General features: G+C 47.5%; 1 long non-coding RNA gene across 1 annotated transcript; it reads right to left on the reverse strand.

The window, feature by feature from the left end:
- Nucleotides 1–2,431: 2,431 nt before the first annotated feature.
- On the reverse strand, nt 2,432–11,643 carry LOC119467091. The gene is made up of 3 exons (XR_005195615.1): nt 10,848–11,643; nt 8,074–9,628; nt 2,432–5,186 (listed from the first exon to the last, which is right to left on the reverse strand). It is a non-coding gene; the product is annotated as an uncharacterized LOC119467091 (long non-coding RNA).
- Nucleotides 11,644–19,553: the final 7,910 nt, after the last annotated feature.

The raw sequence follows: 19,553 nt of genomic DNA on the forward strand, positions 1-19,553 counted from the left end.
CTGTTGTTTTATTCTTTATATCTGAACCAACCCAGGGCCTAAACAAATGAAAAAAAAAACACTTTATTACTTTTCTTAGCCCCAGTGCTTGGCACTCAGCAGGCACCCAATATATATTTGTTGAATTAATTAATAATTCTGTAATATGAGATTTCTCACTTAGCTGAATGGATAACTAGATTTTAACTGAGGGAGAGGGCACTGTGCCTTTTTTATGGAAAATCTAAATGCGTGGAAAGAAAAGAGCTAAAAATGGTCTGTAATTTTAGTAGGAAGAGGCCAAATTGTGCTTCCCTGCCTAAGAGCTTCAATTTCCTTAGCAAGTCCACTGTGGCTCTGCAGAGATGAATGCCATCAACCGATAAGAGTGCCAGAGGCCATGGGCCGCTGGGATCTTCTTCCCACAGATGCTCAGCTCTGGCCATGTCTGCAGGGGGCTGCAATCTTTCTCTTGGCACAGTTTCCTGCTCATTTCCTCATCTATAACATGGTAAGAGAGTAGCATCACTCAGTCCCTGGAGATGGAAGCAGGAAATGTAGGGTTCTAAGATCTGTGTTCTGGCCACTGGCAGATTCAGGCAACATGCAAGATCTTCTGGAATATTTAGCACCCACTGAGGCACTTCAAGATCAGAGGCATCAAGCTCAATGCCAAGGGGACCCAATTCTGTCATCTCAGAGGCACCAAGACATGTGACTGCCATTATCAAGGTATTACCCCAGATCCCCAGTCATATCAGGTATAGCGAGGGTAGGTCTTCCCCACTCTAGACCCAAGTCTGACTTCACCTCCAGTCCACGACTGCTGTTTGTTCCACAGATCCACAGCTGGAAGGAACACAACCCTAGACACATGATCTGAGTCGTTTTTGAAGTCAATAAATGGTCACAACCAACCATTCAAACTGGCTGAAGATGTATCTGCCAGGGGAGCCAATGAACACAAGCTGGGAGGGAGATCAGATGCCTAACTCAAATCCTGCATCCTGATTCCCACTCTCCCCACAAGGGATGGTAGGGCAGAGTGGGGATGCTATCCTATCTCTTGAGCCATTGCTGCCTGGGTCCCCCGTCTATGAGCTAGATAGAGATCATCAAGTGAACTCCTCAAATCAATGTGCCCCAAACTTTAATGTGCACACAAATCACCTGAGACACTGTCAAAATGCAGATTTTGATATAATAGGACTAGGAAAGGGTCCAAGATTCTTCATGTCTAATAAGCTCTCAGGTGATACGGATGCTGCTGGTCTGCCCACCACACTTCTAGTAGCAATGCCTTAAATTCTCTAAGTCTGTTTCTTCTGCAAAATGAAGTTAATACTAGCTGCCTCACAAGGTTGCTGGAGAATTGATGCAATAACATACATGAAGCACTGCAGCAAAGCGTCTTGCACATAATGGGGCATGTACTGTACATGAGTTCTACCTTTCTTGCATTTCCCTACCACTCCAGCTGATCCCTGAGCCAATGGTTCTTGATTGTATTTGGCTAACAGACTCCTCTGAGAACCTGATAAAAACTTGGGACTCTTTATCCGTCAGGATGGGCTAGGCTATACAAGCAAAATCTTCATGGTTTAACACAGCCAAAGTTTAATTCCTGCTCCTGCTACATGTCCAGCATGGGTCAGTGGGTTCTCTGCTCACTGAAGTCATTCAGAGACTCAGACTGATAGAGGCTCCGTCTCAATATACAACCCACAGTCATGGTGCGATCATGGTGGAGGGAAGGAGCGTGGTGAATCATACACTTGCTCTTACAGTGTCTGTCCCAAAGAGACACACATCCCTTCCACTCACTTTTCAGAAGCCAAAACAAATCCCAGGACAAGGCCTCATTTCAAAAGGGCCAAGGGAGTACAATTCTATCCTTTGCCCAGAAGATGGAGAGCCAGGAGCATCTGGTGAAGAACATGGTGATTACCACCAATCTACTTCCCAGGGAAAAGAATGCAAATATAGAAGGATGCCTGTAACTCCAAGAGATCCACAGACCTGCTCACTCCCCAAACCCTGTCCACCCTTAATACTGTCTGAGTGTGACTAAGGAGATTTGGAGAGAAATGGTGCTCATTCATCAATTCAGCAAATGCAATTGACTGTCTACTCAGACCAGTACATGTTGTATGGGCAACAAGATAGACCAGGTTCACGCTCTCATAGGGCTTCTATTCTAGAGGGAATACAAAGACAGTAATCAGGAAATTACAGCAGATAGTGAGTGCCCTCAAGGTAATGGACATAGTGTGATGTAACGAAGAGTTACTGGGAGGTAGGAGGGACTGACTCCATCTGAACATGGAGAGGTCAGAGAAGGTCACTCTGACCAGTGAAACTCAAAGATGAGAAAGAGCCATACCTGTGCTGAGCTAGAAGAAAATTATTCCAGACAAAAGGAACAGCCAATGCAAAGGCCCTGTGGCAGAAAGATATCAATATGCTGGATGAATAGGCGAAGGCCAGTGTGGCAGGGGCTTTGTGAATGAAGTGGTCAGTAATAGGAGATATGGTAGGAGGTGAGCTGAGAGCGGTCAGTGGAGGGCTGCTTGTGCAGCCCCTGGGTATGTGTTCATGCTGCCTGACCCAGATCCTTGGGTATCCTTCCCCCATGGCAAAAGGAGTCTGAGGTAATCCTAAAGCACATGGGGAAAAGGTAGCTGTACTCTCAGGACAACACAGCCTGAAGCTGAGGCCAAGGCCCTGGGGGTAAATGACACCCACTGTCCCAGTCTTCTTTCTCCCCCAGCAGGACCCAGCTCAAGAGCTCCCTCTGGAACTTAATACATCTCTCTTTTCTCCTGTACAAAGACCCATGCTGCCTTTCTCTCCTCCCCTGGTCTACAACAAACTGGCCTCCCTGTCTCCAGTTTCCTGCTGTCTTCCTTCCAGGCCCTCAGCACGGTCTTCCTCTTAGAATACTGTTCCATGTCCTCCCTACCCGAACATGAACTGCTCTTCCTGTAGAAAACAGCACAGGTCCCACCTCCACTAAGGACCATTTGCAGCTGAGGCCAGCTGGCCTCTTAAATTGTTTTATTTCTCCCAAGCCAACTTGATTTGGCCTAGTGGCATTGGTTACTCTTACACCCAAAATTCTCATCTCTCCACGGAAACTGCAAGCTCTTAGAAGTCAAGAATGATGTAACTGAGTTCTCACACCCACCAGAATGCCTAGTTCAGAGTTGGTACTCAGGAAATGGCTTGACTCCTGAAGACAGAAGCAGCAGACTGGGAAATGTCTGCCCTCTGTGCCCAGGCCCCACGTTTGTCCAGGCAGCTTGCTCAGCAGGGCATGGGGCTGACAGGGGCTCCACCAGCGCTGGTGAAATAAACCGCCAGACTCATCTTGGCTTAGAGACACCTGAGCCTCAGTTTCTTCCTTTCTAAACTAGGAACGATGTGAGTTCCTTCCTTGTGAGGCTGTTGTGAAGATCAAATGAACATGAACAGGTTTTGTGAACTGTGGAGTCCTCACATATTATGAGTGACTAAATGAACCCCTGGTCAACAGCCCGGTGGATACCACACCCAGTGGAGTAGAATGTGAACCAGTGAGCTGAGTGGAGCACATCCTGCTTCCTACCAAAGCAGGTCAACCAAGAGCAAAGACTAACAACAGGGGCGCATTCCAGGGAAGGGTGTCTGAGCTTTGAAGGATGAATGCCTTCTCTCCCGTCACGTCTCACTTCAATACTGCTTGCCGTCTGATGCCTTCTCTGGCCTTATGGGAAGACAGGAAGGAGAGCTGGCCAGTCAGGTGGGGAGGGAGGCCTGGGAGGTGAAGCTTTGTATTGTGTTCTTGGTCCCTAGAACCTCTGTCATTCAGAGGAGAACCTGGGCCCAGCGGAGCATCAGGAAAGGTCAGTGAGTCCTTCGCATGCTCAGAACAAGAGGTTCCAACCCTCCTAAGCAGAGAACAATGCAGAAAATGGTTCAAGAGCCAAACTGTTTTCCGAAGTCCAACACCGTTCTCAGCACCTCCACACCCAGGTAACATTCCACAGGCACACAGGGATGAGTGGAATTCGGGCTCTGCCATGTACCAACTGTGTGACCCTGGGTAAGTCCCTTAATCCTTCATAGCTTCCGTTTGCTCCTAGTACCTACTTCTTAAGATCATTGTAAGAATATATCGAGAGAATGCTTGCAGAGCAGTTAACACAGTGCCTGGCAATATATTTTAGCTATTTTCACTATTATACCATCAAGGCAGAGTTGTAGGATTTGGAAGCTCTAGTCTTTAGTGTTCGCTCACAGACCCGCCCCCCAACCCCAATAAGGAAAGAGCCATCATCCTATAATGCCTGTCCCTGAGACACTTGGGAGTCTCTACCATCACCCATGCCCACTCCGCATACTCTCAGAGTAGCCACTGGATGATGTCTTCATTCAGAGCCAACAGGAAAATGTCTACCCCGGCAAGTCCCCAGACCCTGATGGCTCACATAATGGCCACAGTTTGCCATTCCTCTTATAACTAGAAAGTGGCGGAGATGGCAGGGCAGAAGACAGAGGTTTAAAACTCCTTTATCTTAGAAGCCATGCCCAAGTCCATGCACACACTCAACACCCACCGTGGAAATTTCACCTTGTCAACTGGTAAACCAAGAAGCACATGTGCCTCCCCCAAACTTCATGCAGAAAAATGATGTTTTCTGGTCACCTATATGCCTCTCCGAATCTCTCAGAGGCAGAGGTAGGTTACGCCTATGCATCTTTAGAGACCCAACACCTTCCAAACAGTACACACTCAATAAATGCTTGTTCAGTTTAATGGCATTGAGAGAATCCTATTCTCTCCACAGGTACAGAGAGCGACAAGCCCTACCTAGGAGAACAACTCCCTAAGAGTCCCATTCCCTGGGGCGGATGCACATCCAGCCTGGGGACCAATCCTCTCTGCTCCTCACAGGGGTTTCAGTCTTGAACTATTGGTTACCTGTTCACTCCTGGCCCTCTATCTGGACTTACAAACTCCTGAAGAGTACAGACGCTCTGTCTTCTGGAGCAGGTGGAGTTGAGGCATCAGTATGAAGTGCTGGCTACTCTCCAGTTGCCCCTCCAGAGCCTCCCTCCACCTTTTTCTGCTCTGCTCTGTGTCCAGGGAGGCCAAACTCAATGAAATGCATCAACAAGGTTTCCTTGGTGTCTGGCTTCCAGATGGTTTCAGCCAATGGGAGGTGCTAAGAGGAGATCAGAAGGTGGGTGGAGAGACAGTCAGGGTATTTATTTTCCCAACTCCCTCCCTGATGGGCCATGACTTGTTTGGGCTGCATTCCTCTACCCAAGGGCATAGCTCTTGTCAGGTAGCCCTCTCCTTTGCTTTAGCTCTCCCTTCCCTAAACCTTACAGGTACGGGTGTAGCAATGGCTTTCTGCTATTACAAATCCTAGCATCCTTCATCATCCCTTGTTAGTGTCCTTTAACTCTGCCCACTCCCTCGTAAACAGTCCCTGCACTGAATTCTCCTCAACTGCAACCCAAGTGACATGTGCTTCCTGCCAGAATCTTAACAGATAGACGTGGAAATCTGAAGAGCTGAGTTCTAGTGTTGGCACTGTAGCAGCCATGGGCCTTTCGCGAGGCCACTCCCTTCTAGGTCAGTCTTTTCCTCTGCAAAATGGATGACATAACTGTCTCTAAGACCCCTTTAGGTAAAAAAATTGTTTTTGCACCTTCTCCCAGGGTCCCTAGGAAACTACTGTACCCATCGATGGTGCTGGAAGGTACTTGATCAAACACTGCTATGCTGGGGAGAGGAGAGTGTCTGGGAGTGCAGGGGTATCAAGTGCAGGGTATACTGCGTTATCCATTGGCAGAAACAATCAGTGGCAGAGAAAACTGTTCTCCAGAAACCTATGTTAGTGCTTTAAGGGGCTGAAATGGCAGAGAAGTTGGGCTGTAGATAGGTGTATAGAAACAAGAAAGCAATGGCTTAGTGCATGGGATGAGATGGAACAGTCCCGAGTTCAGTTCTCAACTGCCACTTCTTTCTTTGTGACCACTGAAAGCCCTTTCACCCCTCTACATTCCCCTCCCTTACATGTAAAATGGGGGTGGTATAAACACTTCCCTGAAGAGGCCGATATGAGAGTGAGAAATAGATACACGGCATTTACCACAATGCCTAGCATACAGTGAGTGCCACATAGTGGGAATAAAGACTACCTATCACAATTTTTTTTTTAAAAAAAGGCCTTTGTGGCCAGGCACAATTGCTCATGTCTGAAATCCCACTGTTTCGTTTGGGAGGTCAAAATGAGAGGATCGCTTGAGGCCAGGAGTTTGAGATCAGCTAGGCAGTATAGTGAGAGCCCCATCTCTACAAAAAGTGAAAAATTTAGCTAGGCATAGTGGTACACACCTGTAGTTCCAGCTACTCAGGAGACTAAGGTGGGAGGATCACTTGAGCCTGAAAAGAAGGTTACAGTGAGCCATGACTGCACCACTGCACTTTAGCCTGGGTGGCAGAGTGAGTTACTGTCTCAAAAACAAAAACAAAAACAAAAACAAAAAAAAGGATGGGGGAGTCTTGGACCGACCATCAGATGAACTGAAAGGCAAGATGCCATTGTGTGAGAACCAGGAAAGCCAGAGAAACTACTCAATCCTATGGCCCAATATAAGAGATAGAAGATAAAAATTCAAACTTTACTAGGTGTTATGTTAGAGGAAACAAGGGTAATGCTCAATAACCATCCTACTCTCTTTCTAGGGAAATTTTCCAACTTCAGAGCAATGAATGAGTCCAAACAAAGCATGGCAGTACCAATGGGCTGAGGAGGCAGAAAACAGACTTCAAGGCAGCTGGAGCAGCTGCTGCATGACGGGGAAAAGGTAAGGACAGAACTCTAGAAATGTTGCACCCTGGAAGCTGAAGACTGAGGAGTGGGCTGTATATGTACAGGGTGTAACTACCTAGGTCTGACCAGGGAACACCTACTACAAGTTTGAAAGCATAATACAGAGGCTGAAGAGTGATGGTAGACATTAGCACTCTGACCCACACCTCATTAACATGCTGAGTACCCAAATAAGATATCAGAGTTCAAGGAATTCAAGGAAAATATTATCCTAATTCATGAACAGATGGCTATCTCAACAGGAAGAAACATGAGAGCTGTACAATTGCTGACACAAACATTTTACTGGATGGGTTTAACATCAAATAGGAGATAGCAGAGGAAAGAGTCAATAAACTAAAAAAAAATCCATTGAAAGTATTAATCTGAAGAACAGAAAGATTAAAGAAAGATAACCAGTGCCTCAATAACTAATAGGAAACTATCAAATGACTTTGTATGTCTATAATTTGAGTGCTAGAAGAAAAGAGAATGGGAATTTCTCCAGGAAAGTTTTTGGAGACATTAACAGGAAAAAAATCCAAATTTGGTGAAAAATATTGGCTTACAGAACCAAGAAGCTCAATGTTTTACCCTGTTTTTATTCACGTAGGTTAAGAAAATTACAAATAAAACCACAAAACAGCAAAACCTGACACATGATAGTTGAATTGCTGAAAGCCTCCCTTGCCTCATTCTGCCCCAACCCCTCTTCCTCCTAACCAGTCTGATTGGGACATTGCTATGACCTCAGAGTTGCCCTGGGCCAAGCAGCAGAGTTGGAGGAGAGGTACCCTTAAGCTTGGTCACCAGGGAGACAGGTACCAGGAGGATCCAGAGCCATGGGAGCAGTGGGTTTGGGTGTAGGCATGTGAGATGTGACTGCATAACCAGGTCTGAGCCCAGGTATACACTGCTGACCATTTCTGCAGAGCAGAGCCCCAGTGAGAGTTGTAGGATGAGGAACACTATCTGTTTCTTCAGAGAAATAAGGGTTGTCCCTTGGGAAAACATCAGCCAGCCTTCCCCTCTGTATTCATCCATCTCCACATACCTCTAGAGCCAAGTCTGCTTCAAACTGTGAATTCTGACTGCAGAAAAGTGATGTATTAGGGTTCTTCAGAGAAAAAGAACAAACAGGAGAGGGGGAAAGAGAGAGAGAGATGGATAGATAGATAGATATTAATAGAGAAGGGTGGGAAAGAGTTATCTTAAAAAATTGGCTTACATGAATGTGATAGGCTGGCAGGTTGGAGATCCAGGGAAGAGTTGCAGTTCAAGTCCAAATGCAGTTTTCCAGCAGAAATGCTTCTTCTTCAGTCTTTTTCTATTAAGGGGAAGGTCAGTTTTGTTTTGATTTTTTTCTATTAAGGCCTTCAACTGATTGAGGGAGACCCACCCACATTAACGACAGTAATCTGTTTTACTCAGTCCACTGATTTAAATGTTAATCTCATCTAAAAAATACCATCATAGAAATATCTAGAGTAATGCTTACCAAATGTCTAAGTACCATGGCCTTGCCAAGTTGACTCATAAAATTAACCATCATACTATCATTCTGACAAATGTGCCTTCTGCAGGAAGGGCCAGTGCAGGACAGAGATGAGCCTGAGGACAGCACCAACTCAGGGTGGAGAGAAGGGGCTGTGACACCGGAATCTAACATGCTCCAAGGCAGCATCAGTGAAAGTAAAGGGGTGCATGTCCTTCCAGGGAGACTAGACCAGAGCTGCTCCAACTTGAGCATGTACGTGAACCAACTGGCCTCCTGATCCGGGACGTCTGGATGTGGGCCTGAGAGTCAGCAGTTCTCACAAGGCCCCGGTGGCTGCCTGAGCCACTGGTCTCTGGGCCGTACTTTGAGTAGCAGGGTGGAGGGGCTCGGAGCCTAGATTCCTAGGTCTCATCCCAGCTCTCCTCCTCATTTGCTGTGTACCTTTGAGCAAGAGAGGTACTTAACCTTCCTGAATCTCAGTGTCCTCATTGACAAAGTGGGAGGTAACAATAATATCGATTTCAAAAGGTCATTGTGACATTAAAAGGGAAAATGAACATGAAGCATGTGGACAGCGTTTGAGCTCAATAAAAGCTCTTAGCTACTATCATTCTTACGGGCACCTGAATTTTAAAGAGTACATGTTGGGTAGGATATAAATAAATCTTATATTTGGTGATCAGCATGGGAAAAGGACCTACACATACAGCCACAGGAAGAAACGTTGATAAAATTGAAACTATTCACCCTAGAGAGGAACAGATGTAGGAAGGAGGTGGGAGGGAAGTGGAGGCCCAAAAGAGATGATGAAAGCCTTCCTGAACATACTTGAAATGGAGTGTTCATGGAAAAAAAATGAAAATTATCCTGCAATGCTCCATAAAATTCACAAAGACCAATATATGGAGCTTCCTGGGAAGTCAAAATGAGATCCGTAAAGCTTGGGAGTATCCAAGGCTTTATGAAGGAGGTTGTGTGGACTGAGTTGCCCATCTACCACCAGAGGCACGACGACAGACTGTGCCACTACCCCTTCACCAGAAAGCCAAGGGGCTGGTGCCACAAATTCATTTGACAACTGCCCACACCCTCCAAGCACTTCCAGAACTCCTGAGCGGCTCAGTCGGTGGCTCTCCCTGAGCACGGCCTCCTTCCTGCTCACAGAGTCCCAGCACTCCAGCCCTGCTGTCCAAGGGCCACTCCTGGGAGACACTTGGCACATTCTAAGCTTAGTCATGATGCATCAGACAATTCATTCAGATTTCTTCAATTCCATTACCAGGCCCTGTGGGAGCCAAATGGGAAAAATAATCAATGCGTGTGCTGGCCAGGGAAGCAGCAGTGTCCAAGCAGCCTGCCCCCCATGAAAACACTGGCCTGTCCTTTCCCCAGACCCCCAGACCAGGGCTACCATGTTGCCAGGATGGTCAGACAGCCACACTGTCCCATCTGACAACCACTGCTGCACAGGCCATCTGCTCCATGGCCTTGGGGTTGCCATTAGGCTTCCTCCCCAAGCCCCAGCAGTAGCAGTGACCCCAGGAGCAGCCCCACTCTGCTCCCCTTTCTGGGGCCTCCACACTGCTGTGCATTGCCCACATACTTGTGAGGTCACTGAACCTCTTGGAACCTCAGTTTCTTCAACTGAAAAATGAGGACAAGAATAAGAATAATACCTACCTCACAGGGATGTCACGAGGTTAAAAGAGATCAAGATACATAAAATATGTAACCTGATTCTTGGCATCTGGTACTGCATCAATGTGGGTATCATACCCCATGAGATACCTGACCCTGCCACAGAGGACACTATAAGCAAGGGTTCATCAAACTGAATCAACCTGGAGAATACTCATGGCTCCCGGGTCTGAACTAAAGCAGATACATGGTGGAGGCAGTGGCCTTCCTCACCACCTCACCCTTGTCAGCAGGAGACAAGGCCAGGGAGCTGGAGCCTCACCCTCTAAGCCCTACCCAGGGAGACAGGAGCTCTGCAGGGTTGTAGAAGCCCACAGTTTATGCCAAGGAAGCTGCTTTAAATCACAGCTCCTTCCAGGCACCTCCCTAGCAGGCCCTTCTCCCAGCTCTGTCAGGCTCAAGCAGCTTTAACCTGAATGTCTGGCCTTTGCCTGACCCTCCCCTGCCCTTGATTAAAGGGCCACCCGCCCACTGTCTGACCTATGGATTGGGACAGACCTGCAGGTGGTTGTGGCCTTGGACCCCCTAATCCCCAGCCAGCCTGGGCCACTAGGCTTATTCTGGACAACTCAGTTCACAGTTGGACACCTGTCATGTGCCAGGCTGAGTGCCAGGAACAGGGGAGAACCAGTGGTTGGTGTGCAGAGGGAAGGAGGGAGATGGCAGTGCCAATACCAGTTGCCTGGGGCAGCCGGGCAGGGCCACAGGGACCTCTCACAGATTCTGTAACAACACAGACTCGTAAGGCTCCTGGAAATGCTTCTGTGGGGATACGGGGCATGTTCCTCAGAGAGGAGTTTACATACCTGTGGAGAAGAAGTGCCCCCAGCGGATGATGGAGACAGGGGAACACGGGTCAATCCCGGTAGGGTGGCAGGGGTGAGCACCCGAAGCAGGGAGACATTTGTGGAGGGTCCTTCAGTGCATGGAATCTGAAAGTGGCAGCCCAGGGATGCTCAGGGAAACATTGACTAGGAAAGGAAGACACATGTCTGCAGGCACTGGTTCGTCCTGGAAGCTTCCATGGAGTAGAGGGCGATCTTAGAGCTCACCACCCCTACCAAAGCCCACTCCGAGGGGAAGGGCATGCATCATCTCAACCTCCTCCCTCCTTCAGAGGTGGAGATCCCAAGTTGTTCAGGTACCCCACCCGCTCCTCTCTGCACAGCCTGCAGGAGGACCACAGAGACAGGGCTCCTTGCAGGGAGGCTGGGCCATCACACCCACAGCTGGTTGCTGCACCCTGGGGATGGGCATCCCAGGGCAGAGCTGAGAGAGCCTCAGGGTGGGTGGAGCTGGAGCTCCAGAGCCTGAGGCGGGAGCCTGCCTGGCCCTGGACTCCTTGCTATGAGCAATGATAAATTTCTTCACTGACCATGCACATTGACTCAGAATTTTGTTACTCATTCTGAGAGATATAGGGCCTTCTGAGAGATATAGGGACCCCATCTCCTCTCCTCTCCCTACATCGTGCTTGAGAAACATCCAGAGCCTATCCAAACTAGGGTTGCCAAACAAAACTAGGGTTAGCAAATGAAAATGCAGGGTGCCCAGTTAGATTCAAATTTCGGGTAAAGAGTAATTTTTCTAATATATTAACGTTTCAGGCTATACTTGAGACATACTTATACTAAAACATTACCCACTGTTTATCTTAAATTCTATATTAAGCAGGCACCCTGTATTTTATCTGGCAACCCTACCCCAAACCCCACATTTCTCTTGTCTGACAGCAGACTAGCCTCCAAAACGGTTTGTCACCCAACGAGGCTTCTGAGATGGCACCCAGGCACCACCTGAGGTGGGCTGGGAGGGGTCAGACAGCCCCACGGACCACCCGGCACCTCCTCACTGCTGTGGGTTAGGGCTGGAGGGAGCCCAGTGAGTGGCCTCCTCTTGCCTACTAGGTCCTAGAAATTCTGAACAGAGAGAAGTGGAGAAGAGGAGAGACCGAAATATCACCTTAACAGCTGAGAAAGCTGACTTGGAGGAATAGGCCTGAGAGCTGCAAGCACCTGGGCTTTCTGATATCGAACCTCAGAACTGGACAAATCCCCTATTCAGTTCCCGCAGCCCTGGACCCTCCCAGTCCTGCTCCAGGGCAGCTCGGGCAGGGGAGGGAGGCTGCCATTCTCTGGCTCACTCTGTGACCAAGAACAGTAGTGACCCAGGCACCCTGCAGGCAGGAGAAGAAGGTGAGCATTCATGAGACCTGTTTGTTCTCCCAAATTCACCTATCAGCTAAATCATTCATCTACCTATCCCCTTGTGAGAAGAGAGGTCGGGAATATTGGGCTAATGATGGGACTCCACATGCAGGCATCTGCCGCTGTCATCAGCAGCACCGAGGGGGCCCCGTCGGTCCCCACTGGTGGCAGGCCATTCACAAGAGCATCCTTTGATGAGCCAGCCTAGACCATCTGGACATGCAGCCACCAGTCAAAATAAATCCTGGCCAACAAACACAGCTCACTTCCCAACCTGTGCATGCTCAGTTTCCTCATCTGAGTCGGAAGAAGAGCACTCACCTGGGTTCGTTCGTGGGTCTGCCTGCAGCACGCCTGCCTGGGATGTGGAGAAGGCTCACGAGGGCTGCGGCCATGACTATCCCTGGCTCTGACATGGAGGGGAAGTGGGGGTGACGAAGCAAGGATGAGGACCTTGAAGGGGAGGGAAGAGAGGAAGTAAGGGGGAGTTTAGCTGAGCTAGTTTAAGATCTCTACTCGGAGGGCTGCTGGAGGTTGTGTGGTTTCAAGGAGGAAGAGAGATAAGCAGATGAAGATACCAGGCTGGCCTCCCAAGTGAGGCTGGCATGGAAACAATCAAAGGAGGGAAGCACCCTGTCCGTCCCCATCACACCCATAGAACCAGATGCTTTCAGGGTGCTGACAAGCTCGGGGTGCAAGAGCTGAGGCCACTACCTGAAGAAGTGCAGAGACTGGCACAGCTAGCCAGGAACCTGGAAGTCCCGCCAGGCAGGCTGTGACTCAGAGGGTGGCCCCAGGCCCAGCCGAAGCAGGAATGCTCACAGGGCCCCAAACAGAAACCACAGCAGCCCAGTGGGCAGAGACACGGAAGGAGGATAAAGGGCAGCAGCTGTCACGCGGATACCCCGAGTCCACACTAGATTTCAGGTTCACTAATGCTTACCCTTCATTATCTATTCAATGAAAGGCGATTGTCTCATCTGCTGTGGGCTCTGGGCTAAGCTCTGGGGATAGAAGAGTGAAGGTGGCAGCCTTGGCCCCAGCGTCTGTAGGACAGCTTCCTTACACGTGAAGCAACCGTGCATCGTGGAAAGTGCCGTGAAGGGAACATAAGCTCTGAGATAAAGAAGCATGGGGAGTGTGGCTTTTCTGGTGGTCAGGGGCCTCACCAAGAGGTGACATGTGCACTAGGCCCTAGTGGCAATAAAACCTCCAGCACTGGGAAGAACTTTTCAGGCAGAAGACGCAGCACGTGCGAAGGCCCAAGGTGGAAAAGGGCAGGAGGATGCAGGCAGCATGGCTGGGGCCCAGCCCTGCACTGGGGCTGCGGTCAGGGGCACGGTCAGGACGGTGGCTCCTAAAGCGTCCACTCATCTGGGGGGAGTCAGTCATCACAGGGCAGGAAAGCAGCAGAGACCTGGGTTTCAATTCCAGAACCCCACTTAGTGGCCATGTAACCTTGGGCAAGTTACTTGCCTTCTTCAGCCTTAGCTTCCCCATGTGTGAAGTCAGGGTTGAATTAAGTCCCTATCATCTCATCTATTAATTACTTTAAAATACTTAAGCATTAACCATGTGAAGTAAATGTAGACATGTGTATAAATTTACTTTCATCTTCACCCTAAGGCAATTAGTTAACAGTTGAGGTTCCCTATCAAGAATCCATGTTCTAGAAGGTGCTATCAAGGACTTCAACTATCTTTATCTAAATTCATACCATAGGGTCTATAGCCTAACCTCATGTAGGTCAGATCCACTTGCCATGGGTAAATAACAGGGGTCAAGAATCATGGCTGGTTAGAAAGGCTGTCCAGCATTCTGGCCTTTGCATAAACAGGGTTCAAGCATGCAGAAACCAGAGTTCCCTTTGGTTCTGCGTGTCCCCACCCCTACTTAATGGAGGGGTCTGCCACCTGGTGTTCCTAGAAGGATGGCTGGTTCTCCCACCAAAACACTGTTTCCTTTGCCTGGAGTGTTCTTATGCACGGTGCTTGTCCAAATGCCAAGGACTCTGCACTCACAGGCATGGGGGTGATGCTTTGATGAACACCTACCTCTCATTCTTCATATGGTAGAATCTGGCCTGAGACTGACTCTCACTGCTGCACATCTCCAGGTAGCAAGAGGAAGATGGCACGCTTCAGCCCCACAGGGTTTGTTGGAAGCTATGCATTGAAACCAAAAATCCTGACAATTGTGGAATGGTCATGATGATTTTGATTCTTTCCCAGCTACTCCTTCCAAGTTATTGGGCAGATAAGAGACTCAAAATAGCAGCAAATGTTATTATCGTCATTCTTGTTATTATTCAGGCCTCTCTCTTCTTTAACCAAAGAATGGATCTATGCTGAGGAGAGGTGCTGAGAAGCGGAGGGAGGAGGAAAGACGGGGGCTGTGTTTTGAGATTTAGAAGGGCGCAGTGTGTCCAGTCAACACTCCCAGCCCCCAGAGGTCGCAATGCGTGTTAAATCTCAGGACACACGAGTCTCTCCCACTGGAGACAGGAGGCCACGAAGGCCCTCTACACCCAATCTCATGGTCCTATAGACAAGCTAAGCTGCCAGAGCCGTTCCCTCTGCCCCCCTCCACTGACAATGACATTGAGATATGGCTGTGTGGGGTGGGGACACTGTCATGGAGACACTTCAATAATGATTGTGAGAATCACAACATCAGTAATAAGTGTATTGTACATAGTTCCTAGTAAATGAAGTCCGTGTTAGCTGAGTTCCTTCTGTGAATGTTCTCATAACAGGATACTATGTGGAATATTCAATGGGGAAATTTAAGTTTTAAAAAACTAAGAAATTTGCCCACTCACAGAAAAATGGCAATTGGGATTTGAGTACAGGCAGTCTCTCATTCCAGCATCTACATTCCTAACCACTGGTCCATAAAATACTAACACAATTAGGGGTGGAGGGTAAAGTTACAGGAGTAGACAAGCTGACTTTAAAGTTTGTATAGAAAAGTAAACCAACATATCTGTAGAAACTGAGAAGGAGGAGCAATGGAAAAGAGCATACTATCTATTCCCAGTAATCAAATCAGAGTGTCACTGGCATATGCCCAGACAGATATCCCAACAGTACAGAATAAAAATGTGAGAAATAGACCCTGCTGTGTGTGGAGCTGAGGATGTGATACATGTGACATCTCAGATCAGTGAGGAAAATATAGTCGAATCAGTAAATGGCATGGGACCAACTGGGTGCCCATCTGGAGAAAAATAAAGTCAGATCTATACCCCACACTGTAGTTCAGGATAAACTTCAAAGGGATCAAAGACTTAAAACAAAAAACTATGAAACTTTAAAATGCCTGGACAAATGCAGCAGAATTCCTATACAGCCATGGGTAACAGCTCTAGCCAAAACTCAAATTCCAGAACTCATAAAAGACTGATGCATTTGACTAGTAAATATTAAAACTTCTGCATGGAAAAAAAGAATAATAAGCAGGCCAGGTGCAGTGTCTCATGCCTGTAATCCCAGCACTTTGGGAGACCAAGGCAGGAGCTTTGCTTGAGGCCAGCAGGTCGAGACCAGCCTGGGCAACGTAGCAAGACTCCGTCTCTACAAAAAAAAGTTAAAAATTAGCCAAGCATGGTGGTGCACACTTATGGTACGAGCTACTTGGATGAGGTAGGAGGATTGCTCAAGCCTGAGGGGTTGAGGCTTCAGCAAGCCATGATTGTGCCACTGTACTCCAGCCTGGGTGACAGAGTGAGACCCTGTCTCTCAAAAATAACAATAATAATAATAAGCAAGAAAAATCTAAGGGGATATATTTATAAGCCATATCACAAATTGAGGGCTACTCTCTCAAAAATGTATGAGCTCTTACAAATTGATAAGAAAAGTACAGTCACACAAATGGATGTGAGTAGACCAGTTCCTAGAAATTTACTGTACCACAAACCCGCATGACATGGGTTTGCCTATACTGTATAACAAACCTACACATGTACCCCTAAACTTAAACATTAAAAAAATGTATAAATGACCCTTACCTCTATGAAAAGATGCTTAACTTTGTTCATAATAAAAATGCAAATGAAAACTACACTGAGATAATATCATTTGTCGAGCAAAGTTGGCCAAAAGCCAAAAGTTTAAGAACTCACTCTGTTGGAGAGTCTGTGGAGAAATAAGCTCCCTCTTACGTTACTGGTGGGAGAACCCCCACAGACGGCAATTGGGTAAAATCCATCAAAATTGCAAGGCTTATACTCTTTACCCCAGTAATCCTGCTTCTGAGAACTTATCCCACAGATAGACTTGCAAACATGTGAAGTGACGTATTTATAAGGTTATAATTTATTATAGCAGAAGAAGATGCAGCATAATTTATTATGGCCAAAGAATATGGGAAACAAACAAATGTTCACCAATAGGGACTGGTCATAAATTACCACGTTATGTTACATCCACCCAACAGAGAACTGTGCAGCTGTTCAGAAAAAAAAAAAAAAAGAATGAGGAAGCTCCCTAAGTGCTGACATAGAAAGAGCTCCAAGAGATACATTGTTTAGGGGCAGACTAGTGTTTATATTATGCTGCTTTTGGTGTAAAAAACTGGGAGGCGGAAAGGATTTTTGTTTAATTTACTTACATTTTCAATGAAAACTAAAACTTGCAAAACAAAAAATAAAAATAATTGCCAGTTAAGGGAAGGGGGCGGTAATTGCACAGAAGTAAAACTGGGAGGGAGATTTTTCACTTTAAACCTTTTTCTCTAACCACATGAATATATTACCTGTTCTAAAAAATAAATTTAAAATTTTTAATATTATGTTTTCAACTTTTTTCATGGTTTACCAAATACCATGTGAAAACAAGCATCCTTCCCCACTCCCTCAGCCTCCTTCTATCCCAAATCCTGGACTGAGGCTCAGGTACCATCTAAAGTTAAAAAAAAAAAAAAAAAATGAAAGTCAAAAATAACTGATGGGTGTGTTACTTGGAAATTACAAGGAAGGCCAGGTGCAGTGGCTCATGCCTGTAGTCTTAACACTTTGGGAGGCTCAGGCTGAAGGATCACTTGAGGCTGGGAATTCAAGATCAGCCTGGGCAACATAGCGAGACCGCATCTCTACAAAAAATAAGACATAAAAAAAATCTGCGAGGCATGGTGGCCTGCCTGTAGTCTAGCTACTTGGGAAGCTGAGATGGGAAGATCACGTGAACCCAGGAGCGAGCTATGACTATGCCACTGCACTCCAGCTAGGGCGACAGAGCTAGGTCTTATCTCCAAAAAATAAAAAAACAGCAATTTTTTTTATTTTTATCTCTCTGCAGAGAGCGCAAGGTATAGAATCCGAAGCATTCCCTCTCACCCAAGCCCCACCCCGACGACATGCTCTCCCTCCACCCCCCACTCGCCCCCGCCCCTACACAGGTGGGCCTCAGCTCTGCTTGCACCTTAGAGTCATCTGGAAAGCTTTAAAAAACAATGTCAATGCCCCGACCACACACCAAACCAAGCAAGCAGCTGGCCCTCCCTCGCGCCCAGCACCAGCTTCAGTCGTAGTGGCACATTTGTTCGTGTGATGATTTGATTAGTGTCTTACCCTCTTAGACAGTAAGCTCAAGGATGCAGGGTTTACCATTGTATATCATATGCCAAGCGAACAGTTGGCAGTCGATAAATATTAGTTAAATAAATGAAAGAAGGAAGGCATTGTGGAATACACAAGACAATGAAAGGAAGCTGACAAGGAGGCAAGGCAAGGAGCAGGCCCCTCAGGGAGACCCCATTCGGCCCAGCAGCCCACGGAGGGGGGCCCAGGACCAGGGCTGCCATCCACACCAAACCCTGACCCCTTACTTGGCTGTGACAGACACCTTGTTTTCTCCAGGGAGCCAGTGGATCCCACCAAGGGCTGAGGAAACCTTGGTCTTCAGCCCTCATCACTGAAGGCTTTCTGTTTGGCAGACACTAAGGGCAGCCCAGGGGCAAGAAGCAAGGCTGGGCCCCTCTGCTCTGACACCACCACTTCCAGAGCTCCCAGTGAGGACTGTCCGATACGCACATGACAGAAACTGGCCAAATGGGAAAATGCCATACAGGTTACCTTGCCCCAGGCTCTTGGCCAAAAGGAGTCAGGAGCTGCCATGTGGATTTAATAAACCGGATACCCATTACACACACCGAGCTACCAAAGTGGTCCTCTAGGAGATCAGAGGTGTGGTCCTCTCCTTTGGAAAACATCTCCCTCTCCACCCACCAGCATCATAGCCTGGCAGCTCGTTGCCCAGGGAGGTGTTGGGAGTCCTAGCGAGCCAGAAGGCAGGGACCAGTAGACTAAAGGGCAGTAAGAGCTAATACTGAGGTAGACACAGGATCCAAGTTCAAGGAAAGTTGCTTCCCAAAGCCGAACTCAAAGTGGAAAAACTGCACACCCCCCAACCCCACCTTCAACACTAGCAATATAATGAATGAGCACCAAAAGTTTTCTTGAGCCTGGGGCTGTGCTAAACGCTGTATGTATTATCTCTAGGTATCATTATCATCCCTGTCCATCAGATGAGAAAACCGAGGCACAGAAAGACGAAATAACTTGGTTAAGTCTTTGAGGCTTTGCCGCCCAGTGCAATAGCCGCTGAGGACATGCCCCTATGAGCCCTTGAATGTGGCTAGTTTGAATTGGGATATGCTGTAAGCTCAAAATACATCACAGTTCAGACTTGGTATTTTTTTTAATGTAAAATAGCCCATTAACAATTTTTATATTACTTGCATGTTGAAATAATAACATTTCAAATAGATTGGATTAAATGTTTCACTACAATTAGCTTCACCTGTCTCTTCTTAATTTTTGAACATGGCTACTAGAAATTTTACAATTACATATGTGGCTCCCATTACATTTCTATCAGGCAGCGCTGCTTCGAGGCATAAGTTAGGGAGAACGAGGCATGGGAAACAGGCCGTATACTACTGGTGACAGACTAATTTCGCACAACTTTCTGAGGACGTGCCTGTGTCCCAAATAGCTTCAGATTGTTTACAAACTGCATTATTTGCCTGTCAGTATTAATCTCATTTCTCTACTGAGCTCTGAGCACATAGAGGACAGGTAAACTCCAGGGCATGGTGGCAGCCACCTCATATGGCCTTGGTCAGGGTCAGCAGAGAATGACCATGGCAGAACCCCAAGTGAATTCCTTGCTGCCTCCCAGGAGAGACTCTGTGGGGGCCAGATTGAATGCGCTGACCTTCCTCAGCCCTGTGAGGCGGCCTGACCTGCTCAGTCCTGTGGGAAGAGATGGAGGAAGGGTCTGGGGACACTTGGGATGTCCT

This window comes from Cebus imitator, unplaced genomic scaffold (genome assembly GCF_001604975.1).
Source record: "Cebus imitator isolate Cc_AM_T3 unplaced genomic scaffold, Cebus_imitator-1.0 Scaffold259, whole genome shotgun sequence".
Taxonomy (NCBI): Eukaryota; Metazoa; Chordata; class Mammalia; order Primates; family Cebidae; genus Cebus; species Cebus imitator.